This window comes from Equus caballus, chromosome 15, assembly GCF_041296265.1.
Source record: "Equus caballus isolate H_3958 breed thoroughbred chromosome 15, TB-T2T, whole genome shotgun sequence".
Taxonomy (NCBI): domain Eukaryota; kingdom Metazoa; phylum Chordata; class Mammalia; order Perissodactyla; family Equidae; genus Equus; species Equus caballus.
The window spans coordinates 53,006,744-53,027,080 of NC_091698.1; the positions used below are offsets into that span (position 1 = coordinate 53,006,744).

Sequence of the window (20,337 nt, forward strand, 5' to 3'; positions counted from 1 at the left end):
GTGGGTTTTCTAAGTCTTCTTAAAAAATAGTGCTATGCAGTATGTATTCAGCGTCCCCTTCCCCACCGCCTTCCCCCTCGTGTGTGGGGTGTCAGGGACTATGCTTCTGGGGTACTTTTGGAGTAGGGAGAGCGAGGGCTCTCCTAGACTCTCGATTCAGCCAGTTTGGGTGGACCCAGGTGCCCCTCCCTCTGCAGTGTGACTGCCGCAGCGATCAGTCAGCTATTGATGGGTAACTTAGCCCCACAGAGATGCAAACACCTTTGCCCAGGCATGGAGATCTGCTCAAGGGAAGACGAGGAATGGGCCGCACCTGTGGGCGTCATTTTTCTCCACTGCCCCCTAGTACTCAACATCCTAGTACCCCTAGCACTCAACATCCCCCTAGTGCTGGCAGCCTTTCACTTGGACCCCTCTGCCCCACAGCCGGGCCTGCATCTCCAGCCTCCTTTTGTGCCATCCCCCAGCCCCTGGTGGAGGAGCAGAAGATGCCCATGGGAGAGATGTCACCTGTCCACCCCTCTCTTTCAAATTCGCTCTCCTAGAGCCTTGCCTATGGATTGTCAAGAGCATCATTTAGAAGAAAGGGAAAAAGCTCTAACTGAATATTAACTTTTTCTCTTTATATTTCTGCTGAGAAAATCATAATTCTCCTGGGCAATGTGTGGGCCTCTGACTGAGAGGGAAGCTAAATAGAGGAAGAAAAGCATAGTAACTGATTTATCTAGGTTTATACGGGTGAAATATATATATACATATGTATTTAGAGTGTGTATGTATATGTTTAGAATATTTAGATAGTTTAATTGATTTTATTTTATAGGTAAGCTATCTGTGTATATAATGTTGTCGATGAAAATAATCCATAACCAATCTGTAAATGAAAATTTGGGTGTGTTTATTCTGAGCTGAAATCTGAGGACCATGGCCCGGGGCCTTTCTTCCCAAAGGAAGAAAGGGCACCAAAGAAATGAGGTGTACAGAGTGGTTATATACCCCCAAAGAGGGTGCTTTACATATGATTGAAATGTCCCTCCCACAATAGTCACAAGATTGCCCTGTCGGCACAGCGCTCGATGGACACAGCAGCTAGTGGGTCTGCTATCTTGGTGGGCGTAGCAGGAGGCAAGTCTATCGTCTGGAACTGGGCGGTCACAGGTGAGCGCAGCAATCAGTTCCTAGCCTAAGGAAAGATGCTTAATCCTTAAGGAGACGCCAAAGTTGGGATGGGGAGGGAAGTTGCACCTTTACCTCAAGGGCCTTTGTTCTTGCCATAGGGAAAATCTAAAGCAGGTATACAATGCACGCTCAACGGCCTCGGTCAGGCCCTTTTGGAAAAAAAAGGTCAGGCTGAATTAGGTTTATACCAAATGGCTTCCTCATATTCTCCAATATATCCTATTGCTTGCCATTTTTATTTGTCAATGTGCATGTGTGATATATAAATATATGTATGCATGTGTGTGAGTGTATCTCTCAGATCTGATCATGTCATGCCTAGCTTTAAAAACCTTCCATAGTTCCATCTCGCTTATTACAGGATAAAGTCCAAACTCTGCTTGGCACGGCCTCCACGCCCTCCCGCCTCTCCACCTGCCAGTCCCAAGCTCTTCTCCAATCAGGCCACCTCCCCAGCCTCACTCTCAGGCTCCGACCATGGGAACCACTCATTGGCTCTGCCCTGACCCTTGCCCTTTCCCACCCCTGAGCCTTTGCACAGCCTGTTCACTCTGATTGTAAAACTCCCCCACTCTCTCCTCATCAGGCACCTGCCTTGGAGACTTCTATTTATTCATCTCACATGAGCTCACTGTCCCTTCTGAGTTAAGCCCTTTGAGATCCCAGTGCCCAGCACAGTGCAACCAACACTCAATGAACTCTCGAGGCCGCCCACTGTGGAGTCAGGACTGCCCTCTCATCTGCCCCCAGAGCCCTCAGCTCACTGTCCCTCCAGGAGAGCATTTCTTAGGTGGGTGCCCTTCTTGGTCATCCCTGCCTCTCCCATTACAGCCCTCAGGGCAGGACTTGGGCCTCTCCTTCAAAAGTACATCCTCAGTGCCCTGTGCAGGGCCTGGCCCATGGTTGCCACCCAGTGTATGTTCGTTGAATCAGTGAATGTGTATTTACAGATCACTATCCATGCGGCAGATAAGCTGGAAGCAGAGAAACTGAAAGCAAAATGTTGGAGGCCTTGCTGAAGAAACAGTCATCAGGAACAGTGGTAAAGCCTCCCCACACAAATGACTTGTTCATGGGGGGTGGAAATGGAATTTGGTTTGCAAAGACGTGGATGTCACTACAGTTCTTGAGGAAGGCAGTGGTGGTCTCTTCCTGGGTCCTCCCCCTCTGTCCTGGGTTGCTTGTGGGTATAACATTGTCACAACTCCTGCAACAGAGAGAATAGCAGCCCCAGGCAAGGAGGCCGTGGCTGCTCTCCCAGCCTGAGGGAGACCTTCTGACTGCCAGCTGCTCCCCAGACGTGAGCAGAGGGGTCTGCTGTGCTGGGTCCAGGGCCCAGCCCTCTGAAGCTTCAGATGGCCCACCTCCTCCCACAAGTGTGTTAGAGAAATCCAAAGCCATGTCTTCAATGTCCCATTTCCACTTGCTGTTACACTCTTGGCTGGTGTGCTGACCTTCCTGCCTGCCAGATCTGGCTTGAGTCCTGGATGTACTAAGGGATTGCAACAGAGTCAAAGGATATTGTCGTTCTCTGGGACTGAGCGGCCTTCTAATTACTTTCTTTATTATCGTACTTCCAACGACTTCCTGTTCCTTCCTTCCTTGTATTAAATTCCCAACATCCGTCAGTACATGAGATCCACAAGGGTACAGTACAGTGAACAGTAGCTGGTATGTAGTAGATACCTTGTTGAATAGAAAATGAATAAATGAATGAAAGTATGAATGAATGAACACTTTCTGCCCAAAGAGCCGTCTATTAGAACTACATAAATGAAAGCCGTAGACACTCCTTCTGTTGTTTTTTCAACTAGAAATATCCCCGGGTGATCTGTGATGGCTTAAGTTTGGGCCTGTCTGAATGAGGGACCAGGGCTAAGTGAGCTGGTCTGGTTCTTCTGGCCTAGGCATTCTAGGACAGTGAGGCAGGGGGAAAAGGAAATGAGGGGGCTGAGGGAAGAGGTGGCTGAAAGCTCTTTTGGGAAGCTCATTTCCTCTGGCAGCTTCCCCACCTTGGCCTGGAGCCTGCGCCTGCCTGCCTCACAGAAGGATGTTGGCTGCCATCACACTGTTGGGCTCTAAAGTCAAGAACAGTGAAGGGAGGAGGGGCCTGCTCCGTGGGGTCAGGGCTTAGGGAGGGGGAGTTCACGGGCGAGGAGCCTGGGCTCCCTGGGGCATCCGGTTTTAAACAACTCTGCTTCGAAATAGATGAGAAGCTCTCTGGAAAATGGGAGGGCTCTGGCTGGCTGCCCAGGCCTGAGGAACAGCAAGTTTCTGCCAACTTGTGACAGAAGAGGGGGATTTGTGGGAAGGGCGGAGGGACAAGGGCATCGAAGGGAGCAGACACAACCCAGCAGCACTTTTCCCAGTAAAAACCCTGCTCTGAAGTAAACATGTTTCTGAAAATCAGGGGGTTTTTAATTCTTCCAGGCTGTTGTGCACACGATTGGCCTACTTCCTGTGAGTACAATTATTCCCAGGTGTGTATGTTTGTTTTCAAAGAAGGGGTATTATAACTGTTTATGGTTCCTGCCTGAGAATGCTCTGGAATAATGGAATGCAAAAGTCATCTCTATCTCTTTGTGTTTCCAAGGCTGGATCAGGCCTTCTACATTTCCTCTTCCAGGACAGGGCTGGGACCTTACTTTTTCTCTTGGGAAGCTCCTTTTCAGCCCATGAAAGCCAGAGGGCCAATGATGGCCTCTTCAGGGCTTTTTTTTTAGGCTGGAGAGGATAAAGGGTCTGGATGTGCAGAAAATCTGCCCTAGCTGACGGTTCCAGCAAGGTGAACCCAGGGAAGGAAAGCTCTGAGGGAGGACCAAGGGGCCTTGACGAGGAGGGGGAAAGTAGCTGCATACTTTTAATTGCAAAAAGGTCTAAAATCGACATGGTTCCAACGAGACCCAAAGTGGATAAACAGACCATCATCTGCAATAACTCATTCTCCTTTCCAGAACCCCAACCCAAAGCTGTCCCCAGTGGGTTTGGAGCATTTCACCATCACTTTGGCTTCAGAGCCTTGCTGTGGCCCCCAGAACCATAGGAACCCCCTCACCTCAGGAAGTGGACTGTGAATCTGGTCACCTGGGCAGCCCACCTGGAAAACCTGTGTTGGGCAAGGGCAGGCAGGAGAAAAGGATGCTTCTTAAACCCAGCCCCTTCACAAAGCTTTCTGAGAAGGTGGGGCATCTATACTGCTGTAGGAACTCTCCCGTGTTGCTGGTGGGAGGGTGAATTGGTACAACCACTTGGGAAAACTTACTGTGTTATACAGGAAAGTCAAAGACGTGAAAAACCTACAGCGCAGCAGTTCCATTCCTAGTTCCATATCCTAGAGCAGCAGTTCTCGAGACTTTTGGTCCCAGGACCACTCTTCACTCTGAAATGTTATTGATTTCCCCAAATAACTTTGCTTAGGTGAATTATATCAACCAATATTTACCACATTTGAAATTAAAACTAAGAATTCAAAAACATTATTAATTCATTTAAAAGGAACAATAATAAACTCATTACATACTAACATAAATAACTTTTATGAAAAATAACTATATTTTCCAAAACAAAACAACATAGTGGGAAGCGTGGCGCTGTTTTATAGTCTTGCAAATCTGACTTAATAGAAGACAGCTGGATTCTCATATCAGCCTCTGCTTCAGCGTGTTGCAATATCTCATGTCCTGTAGCTGCTGGAAAACTCCACTGTTCACTTGTGAAAGAATGAGGGTGAAAAAGGCAAATAACATCTTAGTATTATTATGAAAATAGTTTTGACTTCACAGACTCCCCTGAGAGGGTCTCGGGGGCTCCCAGAGGTCTCCAGACCACACCTTGAGAACTGCTGCTCCACAGAAAATTTCATACTTCCATCCCAGCAGGTGTGTACAGGCATGTTCAGAGTGGTATTATTTATAACAGCAAAAGACCCAACTGAAATGTTTATGAAAAGTAGAATGGATAAATAAATTGTGGTATATTCATAGTATCAAAGAATCTCACAGACAAAACTTTAAAAAAATATGATTTCATATCTATAGAGTTCAAAAACACATAAAAATATTATTTAGGGGTATAAATATATAGTAAAACCTTTAAGAGATGCAAGGACAGTGGCTATCTCTGGGGGAGAGAGAAGGGAATACCATTGCTGAGGGATATCCATGAAGTCTCAGAGACATTTCTGTTTCAGTTATGATGGGTTAGTTATGCTACTGTAACAAATGACCCCTGAAATCTCAGTGGCTTAAATACAACCAAGATTCATTCTGGGTCCAGCTAATAGGCCCCCGTCAATTTGCATGTCTCTAGTAAGTGTGGCGGGGAAGGGAACATGACAGACCATGCACTGGCTCTTAAAGGCTGTCTAGAAGTGGCTCGTGTTGCTTCTGCCCACATTCCATTGGCCAGAGCAAGTCACATGGCCACACGTAACTTCAAGGGAGTGGGGAAGTGCAATCTCCATGAGCCTGGAAGGAGGGAAACTGAAATATTAGAGACCACATGTCATTGTTTGGCTTCTTGAGTGGTGGGTACAGAAGTATTTGCTTAATTATTATATATTACATATATTTATATATAAATTTATTATTGTTATATACTATCTTATATATAAATATATTTTTTAGATATAAAATATTGGAAAGAAAGTAGAGAGAAAATAAGAACCGGCCCTTAATTGTGTTGACCAAATTCATGTATTTGAATAAAAAAAGGTGGGGCCAAGGGGCTGGCCCCGTGGCCCAGTGGTTAAGTTCGCGCACTCCGCTGCAGGCGGCCCAGTGTTTCGTTGGTTCGAATCCTGGGCGCGGGCATGGCACTGCTCATCAAACCACGCTGAGGCAGCGTCCCACATGCCACAACTAGAAGGACCCACAACAAAGAATATACAACTATGTATCAGGGGGCTTTGGAGAGAAAAAATAAAATCTTTAAAAAAAAAAAAAAAAGGTGGGGCCGAGAGAGGGGATGATGACAGCTGAGTTGAGAAACACTTGGAATTTGCGGAGCAGCACTCTTTAAACTGGGGACGCATATTCCCGGGGTCCGTGAAGACATTCTGAAGGGTTACTGGACAGATAATATTAAAGAAATTAATTTCTAGACACTCACTTCCAGGAGTCCTCTTTGCTGAAACTGGACTCCCCAGAACGCTCTGCTTTTGGGCTGTTCGCCTTTCCCCTCTCCTCTTTCATAAGGGTTCTGTCCCATTTTTTTTCAGAAGAAAGATGTGGTCCATCGCGTCATCTTGCCGTTCATAAAAATTTCCGGACTTTAATCAAAGAGACAATTTGAATTATTGGTTTGAGCTGAGAAAGTGAATTATTCTAATGATTGGATTACAAATCATTTTGCAAATCAGATATTATCCCACAATTTCAACAAAGGTGGAGGAGAAACTAATGAACATTTAATAATATCAAATGATGGATCACTAAAAATAACCTTGTCATTATGTGTGATTTTTGGGACACCGTTCAGAAAAAGCTCAAAGAATTAATAATAACACTACAATAGAAACTCTCCATTGTGAGTGAGTTTTCTAGGCACTTATATTTTTAAAAGTGAAAATGGATAGAATTGGTGTGGAACCCACTCTCACTCTAGAGAAAGTGACATTCGTCCATGGATATGTGAAAAAAAAAAAGCACCAAGCACCTCGTTAAGAAAGGCATTTCCTATAAAAATTTACTTTTTGGGTAATATCTTATCAAAATGTTCAATAAACATATGACATATTTATGTTATTTTGACAAATGGTGTGTTACTACTATTTGTAATGCTAACTAATCCTGGAAGGAAATCTTTTCATGCTGTAGACCAGGATTGTTCAATAGAACTTTCTGCGAGGATGGAAATGTTTTCTATTTGCTCTGTCCAGTACTGTTCCACAAGCCACAGATGGCTATTGAGCACGTGAAATGTGGCTAGTGTGAATGAGGAGCTGAATTTTTTATTTTATTTAATTAAAAAAATTTAAATAACCACATGTGGCCAGCAGCTATATACTATTGGACAACACAGCTTTAGAGCTTTATGGTAATAGAAAAGGACCCCCCCAAATTAAGTATGAGTATGTTTAACTTTTAAGAAAAATATGATAAGGGGAGTAATAAAAGATTTTAATTGCAAATATATGTTATATTAGGATAAAGTTCTAAAGGGAAGAGAAATGGAAATATAACTTTGAGGAGAAAAAGAAATAATGTAAAATTTCTGACTGTTAAAGAAGAGCTCATTTATGGTATTTTTACAAGGATGATGGAGGATATCAATTGCTATAACATTTCAATTCTATTGGGATACATTTAAATGAGTGACTAGTTATTTTAAAATGTTTAAACTGTTAAAATATTTCAGATTCATAGTGGAATTTAATCTTTTGCAGCAATTTAAACTTAGGATGGAAATTCTTAGATACCAACAAAAAATGTTTGAGGGGAGTGCCTAATGTTTTCAAATTCTGTTGAGGGATATGCAAGCAAAATGCTTGAAACCCCTCAACTAGATGGCATTTGCTGTTCCTTTCAGCTCTGGATTTTTGGATGTGGCCTAAGAGGTCACTCTAGTGAGCGGGCACTGTAAACAGCGTGGGAAAATATCCCCAAATGTAAAAGTTCACCTACAAACAAGTCTCCCAACAAAAAACAAAATCCAGGGGCCAGCCCTGTGGCATGGTGGTTAAGTTGGAGCGCTTGGTTTCAGCGGCCCGGGGTTCTGAGGTTCGGATCCCAGGCGAGGACCTGTACACCGCTCATCAAGCTATGCTGTGGTAGTATCCCACATATAAAATAGAGGAAGACTGGCACAATGTTAGCTCAGTAACAATCTTCCTCAAGCAAAAAGAGGAGGGTTGGCAACAGATGTTAGCTCAGGGCCAATCTTCCTCACTAAGAGAAAAAAAAACCAAAACCACCACAGTCCAAAAGTACGACTCCCCTTTCTCTTTCTTACAAACACACACAAACACACTGCGCCCCCAACTGGCTCCCCCGCGCCCGCCTCCACTGGCAATTCTCTTCCAGTTGATTCAGGAACCACACTTTTGAGAAACATGGGCTTGGTTAGCAATGTGGGGTAGTCTGGCTGGTGAGAAATCTCTGGGGGTGGGGGTGGCCTCAAAGAGGATCATTAAAGATCAGAAATTCCGTTTGAAGTTGTGTGCACTGCTGCAGGATAAATCCCCTTGGCCTGAGCAGCCCTTGACAGAGTCTGTCTGCTACACTCACAAAGGTCTTGCACGGTGTTTGGTTTGGTTTTGCTGGAAATCAAGGCAAGGGGCCGAGTTCCACATCTGGGTGAAGACCTGGGAAAGTGCACACAGGTGACAAAGTGACTCAAACGGAAAGAATCCAGTGCAAGCAGAAACTAGGGGGCAGAGGTGATCCCAAGAATGGAAGTTCACTCTCATCCCCTCACCCAAGAATATGCAGAGACCTGGGGGCATTGGCCTCTCCACGGAGCGGACCTGAGGTTAGAGACCATCTGCTGTGCATTTGAGGAGGGAAGATGAGCCCAGCGTGGTCACACTGATTCTCGCATGGCCTCCCTCCAGTGTTGCTCAACTCAGGTGTCAGGAATAGTTCAGCCTGTTCCCAGCGGCAGTGAGAGGGCAGGAGGGACACAGGAGACTGAGCAGGCAGGTGTCTGAATGACCTCGAGTCACCACAACCACCAACCTCCTCCAGTGCTGAAGGGAATGACCCAATGAGTGCTTGCCACAAAGGTGAGCACTGGCAGCCAGAAAGAGGGGTGGGTCATCCTGGCAAGCAGGTGGCGAGCAGAGTGTTCTTCGTGTTGTGGAACTGGGATTCTGGATTAGCAGCTCTGAGTCAGCCTCTGGTTGACCAGGGACAGGCCCCTCCTTCCTAAAGATTTCCACTCTCAGCCGGGCCCTGCCCAGGTCAGGCCGGTGGGCGGGGCTGCTGCTTAGTGCTGTCCCTGCGACTGGCTCCTGGGAAGCAGCAAGGGACCCAGGTGACCTTGGCACCATTTCAAAGGCTGGCTTCATACACTTATCAGCTGGCTTTTGTACAAGGCCTAGGCTGAGGTGGCTTAAGAGAATGCGAAAAATGCCAGGAAAGCCAGAACAGCTTTCTTTAATCGGGCTCAGACCGTAGGCAGGGTGCTTAGACTCCACTTCAGCGTTAGTGAAGGAAAATGCAAAATTAGCCCAGAGTTGGAGAAAGAAACAGATACCAGCTTTTAGGAAGATGGGGGACTGACGCCAAGAGACTCCAAGGGACAGAGGCTGCAAAGAAAGGCAGGGTCTGCACTTGATCTTTTCTTTGAATGTGGTGCAGTCTGTCATCTTTGAATGCCTCAGAGCCTGGTGTCACATCCCACAGTGAGTGCCTGGGGCAAGCTAAGGAGAGGTAAGAGCCAAGAGCAGCATTGATGGCCCCTGCGGGAGAATTCTGGAGATTTTAAGCTATGATGGGGAATAGGGAGGCATTCATGCATTTAACAAACATTGAATTCCTGAAAAAAGTCTATAAAAACAAGTCTTTCTCAACCTTTATTTGAATGCAACTCACATGACCTTTACCTGCATGACTTACCCCTATGGACAGTGCCAGATTTTGACACAACTGTCAAATTTGTGTGCAATTCCTAACTCCCTAGCCCTGACTCCACCTCTTCCTCTCCAGTTCAGGAGCGCAGGAAGAATGCACGTGAGAGTATTGTCATTATAGGGTAACTTTGAATCGCTCTAATTCATCACAACAATAAATCCTTTGCAAAATTGAGACTGAAATGAGGTTACATCTCTCTTACCCATTCCATTCGTTTGACTCCTGCTTCAGCCTCTCTGTTGCAAGGATGGCCTTCTCTCTTTCCTGAGGTCACTGTCCTGTGATGAGCCTGAGAAGTCCAGGTTCCCAGCATGCTTATCTGAAACCCGAGGTCACTCTTGGTCTCTTGGGTCACTGGAACCACCTCAGATGCAAGCCTTGAGGCTGGGGGGCTCCTCAGTCGCTGCCAAACCCAGGGCTCCTGGACAGCCGCCAAAGCCAAGGAAGCTGGAGCCTGGACAGCCAATTTGCATAATTGCTGCCATTTTGTGATTCCATGACCCCGTTTGAGCCCCAGAGCCTGTCCTCATTGCTCCCACCTCCACTAGGTTCCTGAGGCTGGGGCTCCTCTTGTTGCTGATCCTGGAGTTTGTGGCGTAGCCAGCAGCCCTAGTGCAGTTCCCACCAGCAATTGTCTTTTGAGCACAAGACAGGACAATCCCCGGTCCCTTCAATGCTATGCTCATCTAAGGCTGCTGCCCAACTGGAGTCACTTCCCCTGGGCACGGTTGGCCTGGGAGAGGGTGTGGGTACAGATTCTCCTCTGCCCCAGCCAACTGAGGGCCACAGTTCCCTTTCCCCTCTGCATTCCTACATGCCAAGCCCATCAGTTTCTATTACTGAATGGGTGATATGTCTTTCAAGGAGAGAAAATCCTTTGGGTTTCCTCAGTAAAAAAGTGCTTGGACTCCGTCTTGCGGCCAAGAGGTTGTAACTCAGTCTTTGAGGACTGCTGAACTTGAAGGTGAGCCTTCAGCACAAGCGTCTCCTCAGCCCCAAACCAAACTCTAAAACTATCCCCCATCTTAATTTCAGGGGACCTTGTTGCAGTGTTATCATCCTGTGACATCAGCCATGAGTATTGGCTACAAGTTGTGTTAGTTAGTGTTTCACTAGCTGCTGTAACAAATTAAACCCCAATTTCCATGGCTTAACACATTAGAAGTCTACTTGTCACTCAGTAAGAGTCCAGCGCCAGATTCTTAGTCACCAAGTGGCTTTTTGTTATATGGCTCCTTTCTTTGTGTGGGCTTTTCAATCCTGGGACCTAGAAGTTCTCTGCATTTAACTGGCAGATGGAGAGAAGGCACAACCTCTCCTTTTTTTTTTTTCTATTGTGGTAAAATATGCACAGAATTTACCATTTCAACCATTTTTAAGTGTACAGTCCAGTGGCATTAAGCACATTCACACAACCATAACCACCATCCATCTCCAGAACTTTTTCATTTTCCCAAACCGAAACTCTGTACCCGTTAAACACTGACTCCCCATCTCCCTTCCTCCAGCCCTCGGCAGCTATCATTCTACCTTCTGTCTCTATAAATTCGGCTACTCTAAGTACCTCATGTAAGTGGAATCAGACAGCATTTGTCCCTTTGTGACTGGCTTATTTCACTTAGCATAATGTATTCAAGGTTCACGTATGTTGTGGCACGTCTTAGAATTTCCTTCCTTTTCAAGGCTGAGTAATATTCCATCGTACATTTACATCACATGTTGTTTATTCACTCATCCACTAATGGACACTTGGGCTGTTTTTACCTTTTGGCTTTTCACACCTTCTTCTTAACCATCTTGACCTGCAAGTGACACCTGTCATTTCTGATGACATTCCATAGGAGAACCTATGGCATGGCCCCACCTACATGCAAGGAGAGTCAGGAAATGTAATCTATGGCTGGGCAGCCACTTCCTAGAAATAATTCAGCTTATGGAAGGCAAGGCACAATTTGTTGTTGGACAACAAGCCATCCCTGCCACCCTCTCACCTTTGCACTTCCTTTCTTTCTTTTTTTGAGAAGATTGTCGTTGAGCTAACATCTATGTCAATTTTCCTCTATTTTATGGAGGATGCCACCACAGTGTGGCCCGACGAGTGATGCTCGGTCCACGCCTGGGATCCGAACCTGCAAACCCTGGGCCGCTAAAGTGGAGCATATGAAGTTAACCACTATGCCACCAGGCCAGCCCCACCTTTGCACTTTCTGTAACAGCTATTTACCATGGCCCAGGAAAAAAGGTCTCTTTTTTCCCAGTTTCAGTTCCTAAAAAGACAAAGATTTTGAGGTCTAAATGTACTGTCTATAAATAGCTGTAGCTAACATTTGTGTAGTCCTGCAGTTTTCCACATCCTTTTCATAAGGTGTAGGTTCAAGTTCTGATTCTCTCTCTGTTGCTTTCTTACTGGGTGATGTTTGTAGAGCCCTTAGTGCTATATAAATTTATTAAATAGTAGTTATTAATCTTCACAGGAACATGAGGTATGCCTTATCTCCCCATTTGTGTAGATGGGGATACTGTGCCTCAGAGAGATTGCGTAACTTGTTTCAAGTTACCTAGATCATAAATGGCAACTCCATCTCTCTGTCTACCCCTATCTCCTAGGGAGCCATCATCATGGGTTTGAAAAATAACCTTGATGTCCTTCCAAAGGACACTTTGAGCCCCCAAGCCAAACATTGCCCCCTGAACGCCCTCCTTGGACTAGAGCTGGTGGACTGTCTTCTCTAGGACCCTAGCTGAGCCCCACTGGAGAATGCGGTAAGGAAAGATGATATCCCATTACTCAGGAGTCTGTCCTGTGCTCCTGGCTCCAAGGTGCTTCCCGGGACCCTTGGAGCACAAGATATATCTTCCTCTGCTGCTGCTGCTGCCACTTTCCAATAGCATTCATGGAGCCCCTCTTATGTTCTAGGTCCCAGGGATGTAAGTAGGAATAAGAAATGATCCCTCCTCTCCAAAGAATGCATCGTCAACCAGTAATGCAGACACATGAAGAAATACTCTCATATCATGTTACAAGCGATGTAGAGTGATACACAAAGTGCTATGGAAATTCTGATGAGGGAGTAACTCATATTGCCTGACAAGCTGTGGCAAGCTAAAACAAGAAGGGGACATCTGAGCTGGGTATAGACAGCAAAGAGAGGATTGGGGGAGAATTATTTTATAAAGAAGGGACGACAAAGTCTCAATGGTGTTGAAGAGTGTGGTGTATTTCAGGATAAATGATAGGTAGAGTGAGGGCAAAGCATGGGCAGAGTCACAGTTGGGGAAGAGACTTGAGTAGCTGGGTGGTGGGGGGTGCTGGGGTAAAGGGCCATGATTCTGCAGCTAAGGCAATGGGATTATTAGTGGGCGGCTAATATGACCAGAGCCATCTTATACAAAGTTTCCCCTGGCTGGAGTGAACAATGGGAAATGAAACTGATTACCCATTTCATTCCAACTCCACTCCTTCCCAGAGGGCAGGCTCACCCCAGCCATCCTGGGGTCATCTCCCATGCCTCACAACTGGGTCATTCTAGGCAAAGGCCAGAAAAGAGACCACCTAAGGACATCCTTATTCCCAAAATATCACTTCCCCCTTAGGCTGTAGGTGATGAGGGACTCGTGATAGATTTTCTCTCCCCCTCTTTTTGGCTTATAGGGTCCGACAAAGTCAAACTCCAAATTGGTTATCTAGAAGCCAAGGTCTCTATTTGACATCTGCAAAGACAGAATTGAAGGCTGGGGATGCCAGGATCACTGTGGCTTCTTTCCTCTCCCATGGGCTGAGCGGTGATGGAGGAGGCAGAGGAAGACATGGAAAGAAAGTGGAAGAGGTGATAGTGGAATGGGGTCAAAACCCAGTTCACCATCCACGACAGGTATTCTCCAGGACTTTACTCACAAGAGCTGTCTTCCCCACCCCCCTGACATCAGAATTCAATTCCCAGACATGTGTTTCTAAGTAATTTACAAATAGAAGCAGAAAGCAAAGGAATTCTGGGTTGACAGTGGATCTGTGGTAAGAAATCAAAACCTGAAGGCAATAGCTGTCCTTTCCAAGAAGCCAAAGCTCCTTCTCTCACAGGAGGCTGTGGGCCAGATGCACTTGCTCTGGGAAGGGCCTTGGAAGCTCAGGTTCTCCCTGTGTGGACATGGGCAGGCCTGGGTTTGAAGCCCAGCTCCTCACTTCTGAGTGACTTTGGGAGACATGAATCTCTTTAAGCTTCAGCATTATTATCTTAAAAATGCACCACAGGGTGGCTGTTGTAATTAAATAACAGATTTAAATGGAGATCTCCTTCCCTTGACTCTAGAGACCTTTTGGATTGACATATTGTGGTTCATATATGTCCCCAAGGTTAGGGAGCCTGGGCCTTCGTGTGCCACGCTCTCCAGGCTTTGCCTGCCTAGAGCTCAGGGATATGAAGGAGCTTACCTCAAACTGCTGAAAGTCCTTCTTTCTCGCTTTTCCTCCATGCCCCTTGATTGGATGGTATATGCAATAGAAGGATGGAAAAGATCAAAATGGTATCGAGTCAGATCCCTGAGGTTGGCAGGGCTGAACTCAAATGCATCATTCACCATATACTGATGTAGCTTAGTAGCTACATAGGGTATCATCCACTTGCGATACATGGTCCCAAGAATTACTGACCAAAATCTTTTAAATTGGATCATTTCAAATGTTGTAGGGGAGCTCATTGTTTAGAAGGGCTATGTGGCAATTCCTTTTTTATAGTGAGTAATTTTTATAGCGAGCAATTCTCTTGTACTGTAAATTGTTTCCTGATCTAGACGTTGGGATTTCCAATATAGGACATGTTCCTTTATGAACCCAGGTGTGCTGCAAGGCACAGTGTGAGGCTGAAGTCAGAATATATCACTGATTAACTCCTGTGAACTGGTAAACCAACCAGGGTGTGAAAACCTTTTACGAATCAGTTTATCCAACAAACGTTTGCTGAGACCCCACTTGTGCCAACTCCAAGGGCACAGTGATGAAGAGTATATGCTTCCTACCTCCAAGGACTTCACAGTTTAGTGACAAAAACAGGCAGGTACACAGTTTCCTATAGTACAGCATCCTGGGTGCCATGGCATGTGTAAACTGTGAAGAATTCTAATCTCTTCCTGTTGAACGTCTAATCAGGACACTGGGTTATCCTCTACAAACTGGCCCTCCTTGGGATCCAGGTCTTTCATTATGAAAATTTCACAGTATTATGATTAGAGAACGAATCATAAATGACATTATCAGTTTGATACAAAAATCTATTCAGAAAAAAAATTCAGAAAATTCAACGTATATCACTTATTGGCAAAAGCTCTAATTAGTTGTGTCATTTTCCTCTACAGTTTTGTTCTAGTCTTCAAAATGACTTTATATAACATTGTGCTGGATTCCTTAATTCCTCTGACCCCCACCAGGTCTGGGGCAGTGGTGGTGTTTAATGGTGGGGCAGCTGAAGCATTCAAAAGTCAAGGCAGAGTCCATGATGGGATTTCCTGAGAATCCATGAGTCTAAGCTGCTGCTTAACATGTCTCAGCAGAGCAAGGTGTTTGGGAACCAGAATTTACTTGGAAGGAGTGAGTTGAGAAAGTTAAGAAATGACATTGGGAAGCCTCAGGATAAAAGGATCTTTGGATGAAAGTTACAGGAAAGTAGGCTTGAGATCAAAGCAAAGAAGACATTATCATAGTTGGAGGCATCCAAGATTGATGGGGGTAATGGGTTTCCTGTTGTTGACAGAAGCCAAGCAGAGGTGTAACGACAGTCAAGGGTTCCTAAACTGGGTGGGAAGTTGGATCAAATGAACTCTGCAGCCCTTTGTGCTGAACCTAAGCCCTCACTCCACTTTCAGCTGATGGAACAAACCTGGGTCGGCAACACAACATCTCCTGGGCTCCATTTTATCATTGCTAAGTTGGAAAGAGGGAGGACTTGTCAGAGCCCTCACTGGCAACTGCGAGAGAACCCCAGACCCACACCCCTGGACCTCAAAGGCGAGTGAACACAGTCTCGGGAGTTGGACCTTTAGATCCAACAACTCCATCTGATGACTTAGAAGTCCCTTCAATCCAACACTGGCGACCAGCAAGGCTGGTTTGTCTTGTTCTAATTATTATTTAGGTGACTATTTGGCTCATTCCTGAGCAAGGCTTGAATCAAGTTGGACCTGTTAATTGTATCAAGGTTATATAATCATATTTTGGCATTTAAATGAAAACCAATTATGTTGGAGCCAAAGCATCTTATACACAAGGAGGGAGTTCTAGTAAGTGTCAGAAATGTATGCTAATGTACAAAGCCTAACCCCTAAAGTCGGAGGGTGGAGCACTCCAGGGCACTCCTGTTTCGATGAGGTTGATGTAATAGTTATTGCTCTGAGCACATTCTGGGAGGATGCTGGAAACATCTCAAACAAGTGTGACATCGACGTTACCCCAGCTTGTCAAACCCATTACATTTGGAACATGGCTCTCTGTAACATCTGACTTGGCTTATAAATGCATTATCAGAATCTGTAGGAGGCATTGCAAGGAGGCCTCCCTTGACCTTTCTGGTTATCAGCATTCCCTCCTCCTCTCCCTTGACAAACATATGCCATAGGGCCCGATTAGGCATCTAGGCTTTTCACTTGCGCGTCTTTCTAGTTCTCAGTCTCAGCTCCAATGCTTCTAAATCTTTTACTCCTCAAATATTGGCCCCCTCTACAAAGAGAGACAAAAGCAGGGAAGGGGAAGTGGAAAGGTCGTTGATGAGTTGTTATGGGGACTAGCAACATAAAGTAATGCATCAGGAAGAAGGTATCAGACTCAAGTTTGAAGTGTTTGTCTCTAAACTCCCTAAAACTCATCCAAGCTAATAACTTCAGGGGGCCTCTAGCCCGCAGCCAGCATATTCTGCCCTCTCACTTGGAGGCTGAGGGACCAGATGCCCGGTTTCTGCCCAATGTTAAGAACTGACCTGGCAGGCTTTGTCCAGATCACCCAGCCCCAAACACAACCAGATGCCATCGCTGGAGATGGCGCACTCCCAGAGGAAGCTCTCGTTCTTTGTCTAGGTCACTAACACAAAATCAACAGGTGCCTTTGAGGAGGAACATTCTAAGGAGAGTTTCATCTTCACTACCGTCCTGGCTAGGGAACCCTTCCAGACTCGGAGTTGCAAAAGTCAGGGAGGGGCCACTCCCTGGAGGTGGAGTCCTTGGGGCAGGTTTCATTGTGAACACGTGGCTGGAATGTAGGTGGGCAGGCATGCTAGTGTGCCTTGTATGCAGCCTCCAGCCAGAGGACACTGACTTCAGCAAGGCTAAATGAAACAGCAAGCTGGTTTTTTCAAATAGGCTTCATTAGACCCACAGAGGACCAACCTGAAGCTTAACTTTGGACTATGCTTTTCTTGCCAGTAATTATATTAAGTGATTCTATCTGGAACTGAAGGTCTTGATAGACTTCGGTATGGTTTCTCAGTCTTTCAAGAGTCAGCTATCAAGGGCTCATACTTATCCCAGATCAGCCCTTACCCCCTTTCTCCCAGGGCATCTGTGACACAGATAAACCCATGACATCTAGCAGGGCTGGCAGGGCTATTAAGTTGAGGTGGCAACGTAGGTGTTAGCACGTCAGAGCAGATCTGAGAAAACCTTCCAAAGCAACCCTTCCACACTGGGAACTCAACCCCTAAGGAACAATCAAGATAAGGACAACGTCTGTCTCACCTCTCAGAGGGAAGTGCAGGGTCGAGGCCGTGCCTGCTGTGCGCCGGAGCTCAGGGAAGAGGGAGGCTCAGCTGGGACCTGCTCATTCACTTGATGGACTGCCATGAAATTTACCTTGGAGAGTAGGGCATGTGAAGTGGGGAAGAAAACTGCATCCCTGCCCTGAGATCTGGGATGGTGGCTGTAGCCCCCAAGATGCCTGCAGATGTGAATAGTGGCTTCATGCTGCATGGCTTAAGGACAGTTGTCTCAGGCCTAAACTCACTTGCATTATTCACTCTGACCAGGAGCTATTTTCAGATGACATAGATCCCCAGGAGGCACTTGCCTCCTGCCTGTGACACTTCTAAGAGTGACTCTTGCCACATGACTATAGCGACAAGCAAAGCTTTTCTCCAATGATGTCAGTGAGATTTCTAAACTTCCCAGAAGGAAGAGGCTGTGACTGGGAATACAGACTTCCCAGTGTATCTCGCTTCTTATACTCCCAGATTTGTAGGCAGAAAAGGAAATCTTAGAATGTTGGTTTTAAAATAAAAAGAAAAATGCTTTTCAAATTATGGAATCTGGCCCTCAGCATTGCTAGTTTAAAGTATGTGGTGTTTCTTCAGTGTCTAAAACGAGGTGGCCAGATTCAAAACGGTTGTTTGGGAGCAGATGTTTGAAGGGAGCTTAGAGGAGAATATCGGAGCCATGAGTCTATAGTCACCTTCTCAGCAGTGCTCTGAGGTCTTGGGTTTCATAAAAAATAATCATAATTCCTCCCTTTAAGAAAAGTTGAATTTAATTGTAGTCTTTTCTACCTGAGGTGCTGTCCTCTATCTCCTTATTTCCCAATCCTATCCATCTTTCACCTCCTTTCGTAAGTGTTCCATGATTGACCCTAGTTGGAATTTACCTCTCTCTCCTCTAACTCCAATGGAACTTTATCTACCCGTCTCTGATGCCCATTTTCCACTTTCTAAAGGTAAGTTATGCACCTATTTCATATCAATAAGTTTCAAAAGATTGAAATCTTACCGATTATGTTCTTTGACCACAATGGAATTAAATTAAAAATTAATAAACCACCTAGATAATCCTAAATATTTGGAAATTAAATAATGCACTCATTTTTTTTTTTGAGGAACGTTATCCCTGAGCTAACATCTGCTGCCAATCCTCCTCTTTTTGCTGAGGAAGACCGGCCCTGAGCTAACATCCATGCCCATCTTCCTCTACTTTATATGTAGAACACCTACCACAGCCTGGCTTGACAGGCGGTGCCATGTCTGCACCTGGGATCCGAACTGGCGAACCCTGGTCCGCCCAGAAGCGGAACATGTGAACTTAACCGCTGCGCCACCGGGCCGGCCCTGAATAATATACTTCTAAATAACCATGGATCAAAGAAGAAATTTTAAGAGTAACTGGAAAATATTCAGATTGAATGTTAGCAGAAAATTCAATATTACATTTCAAAATTTGTGGAGTAAAGCAGGTAAAGCAGTGATTAGAGAAAAATTAATAAGCATTAACCCTATCATATTAGAAAAGAGGAAAGCTTTAAAATTAATAACCCAATTTTTCACTTTAAAAAGGAAGAAAAACAAAGAAATTAAATCCAAAGTAAGTAGAAGGAAATAGTAAGTATAAAGGCAGAAATCAATACATTGGAAGACAAACTGTAGGGATTTTTAACAAAGTTGGAAATCGATTCTTTGAAAATTTCATAAAATTGATAAACTCCTACCAAGATTGATCAATTAAAGAAGAGAAAATATAAATTACCAATATATGGCATGGAAGAAGGGCTATCATTACCAATCCTACAGGCATTATAATGATAAGAGGAGAATGTTATGAACAATTTTACGCCAATAAAGCTGATAACTTAGGTGAAAGGAAAAAAATTCTTTGAAAAATACAGCTTACCAAAATTGACACAGGAAGAAATAGAAAATTCTAAATAATCAATATTTTTTTAAAAAATTGAATTCATTATCAAAAACTTCCCACAATAACACCTCTATACTTAGATGATTTTGCTTGTGAATTTTGTTCATTTACAGAAAAAAAATAATAAAAATCTTGCATAAACTCTATCAAAAAGAGAGAAGAAGGGAAAATTTTCCATTTTACTTTATGAGGTCAGTGTAACCCTGATATCAAGACCTAACAAAGACATCTAGAGAAATGAAAATGACAGACCAATATACCTGTGAACCTAGACACAGACGTCCTTAACAACATATTAGCAAAGGGAATTCAGCAATGTGTAAAAATAATAATACATCATGATCAAGTGGAGGTTATCTCAGGAATATAAAGTTGGTTTAATATTTGAAAATCAACCAATTTAATCCACAATATCAACAGAATAAAGGAGAAAAACTATATAATCATCTCAGTAGAAGCAGAAAAAACATGTGACAAAATTCGACACCCACTCATGATAAAAAAAATGCTCTGAAATCTAGGAATAGAAGGGAACTTCAGCTCTCCGATAAAGTGCATCTGTGAAAAACCTACAGCTCACAAATTGTACAATGGTGAAATATTGACTATTTCCCTCCTATGATTAGGAAAAAGAAAGAGTTATCCATTTCAAGAACTTCTATTCAACCTTGCAAGTGGAGGTTTAGCTAGTGCAATGAGACAATAAAATAAATAAAAGAATTAAAGATTGGGAATAAAAAAATAAAGTGTAAAGATGTTCACAGAAACTTTATTCATAATGGCCTCCAAACTGGAAATAACCCAAATGCCTGTCAACAGGATGGATAAACAATTGTGGAATATTCATACAATGAAATGCTACTTAGCAATCTCTCTCTCTTCATATACATTTACGTTTATTTTTATTCCTGAATCTGTACATATGGAAAAC

At 44.5% G+C, this 20,337-nt stretch overlaps 1 long non-coding RNA gene across 1 annotated transcript; it reads left to right on the forward strand.

Annotated features, from left to right (window-relative positions):
- Positions 1 to 3,501: 3,501 nt before the first annotated feature.
- Positions 3,502 to 14,037, forward strand: LOC138917674 (uncharacterized). The gene is made up of 2 exons (XR_011426018.1): positions 3,502 to 3,639; positions 13,405 to 14,037. It is a non-coding gene; the product is annotated as an uncharacterized lncRNA (long non-coding RNA).
- Positions 14,038 to 20,337: the final 6,300 nt, after the last annotated feature.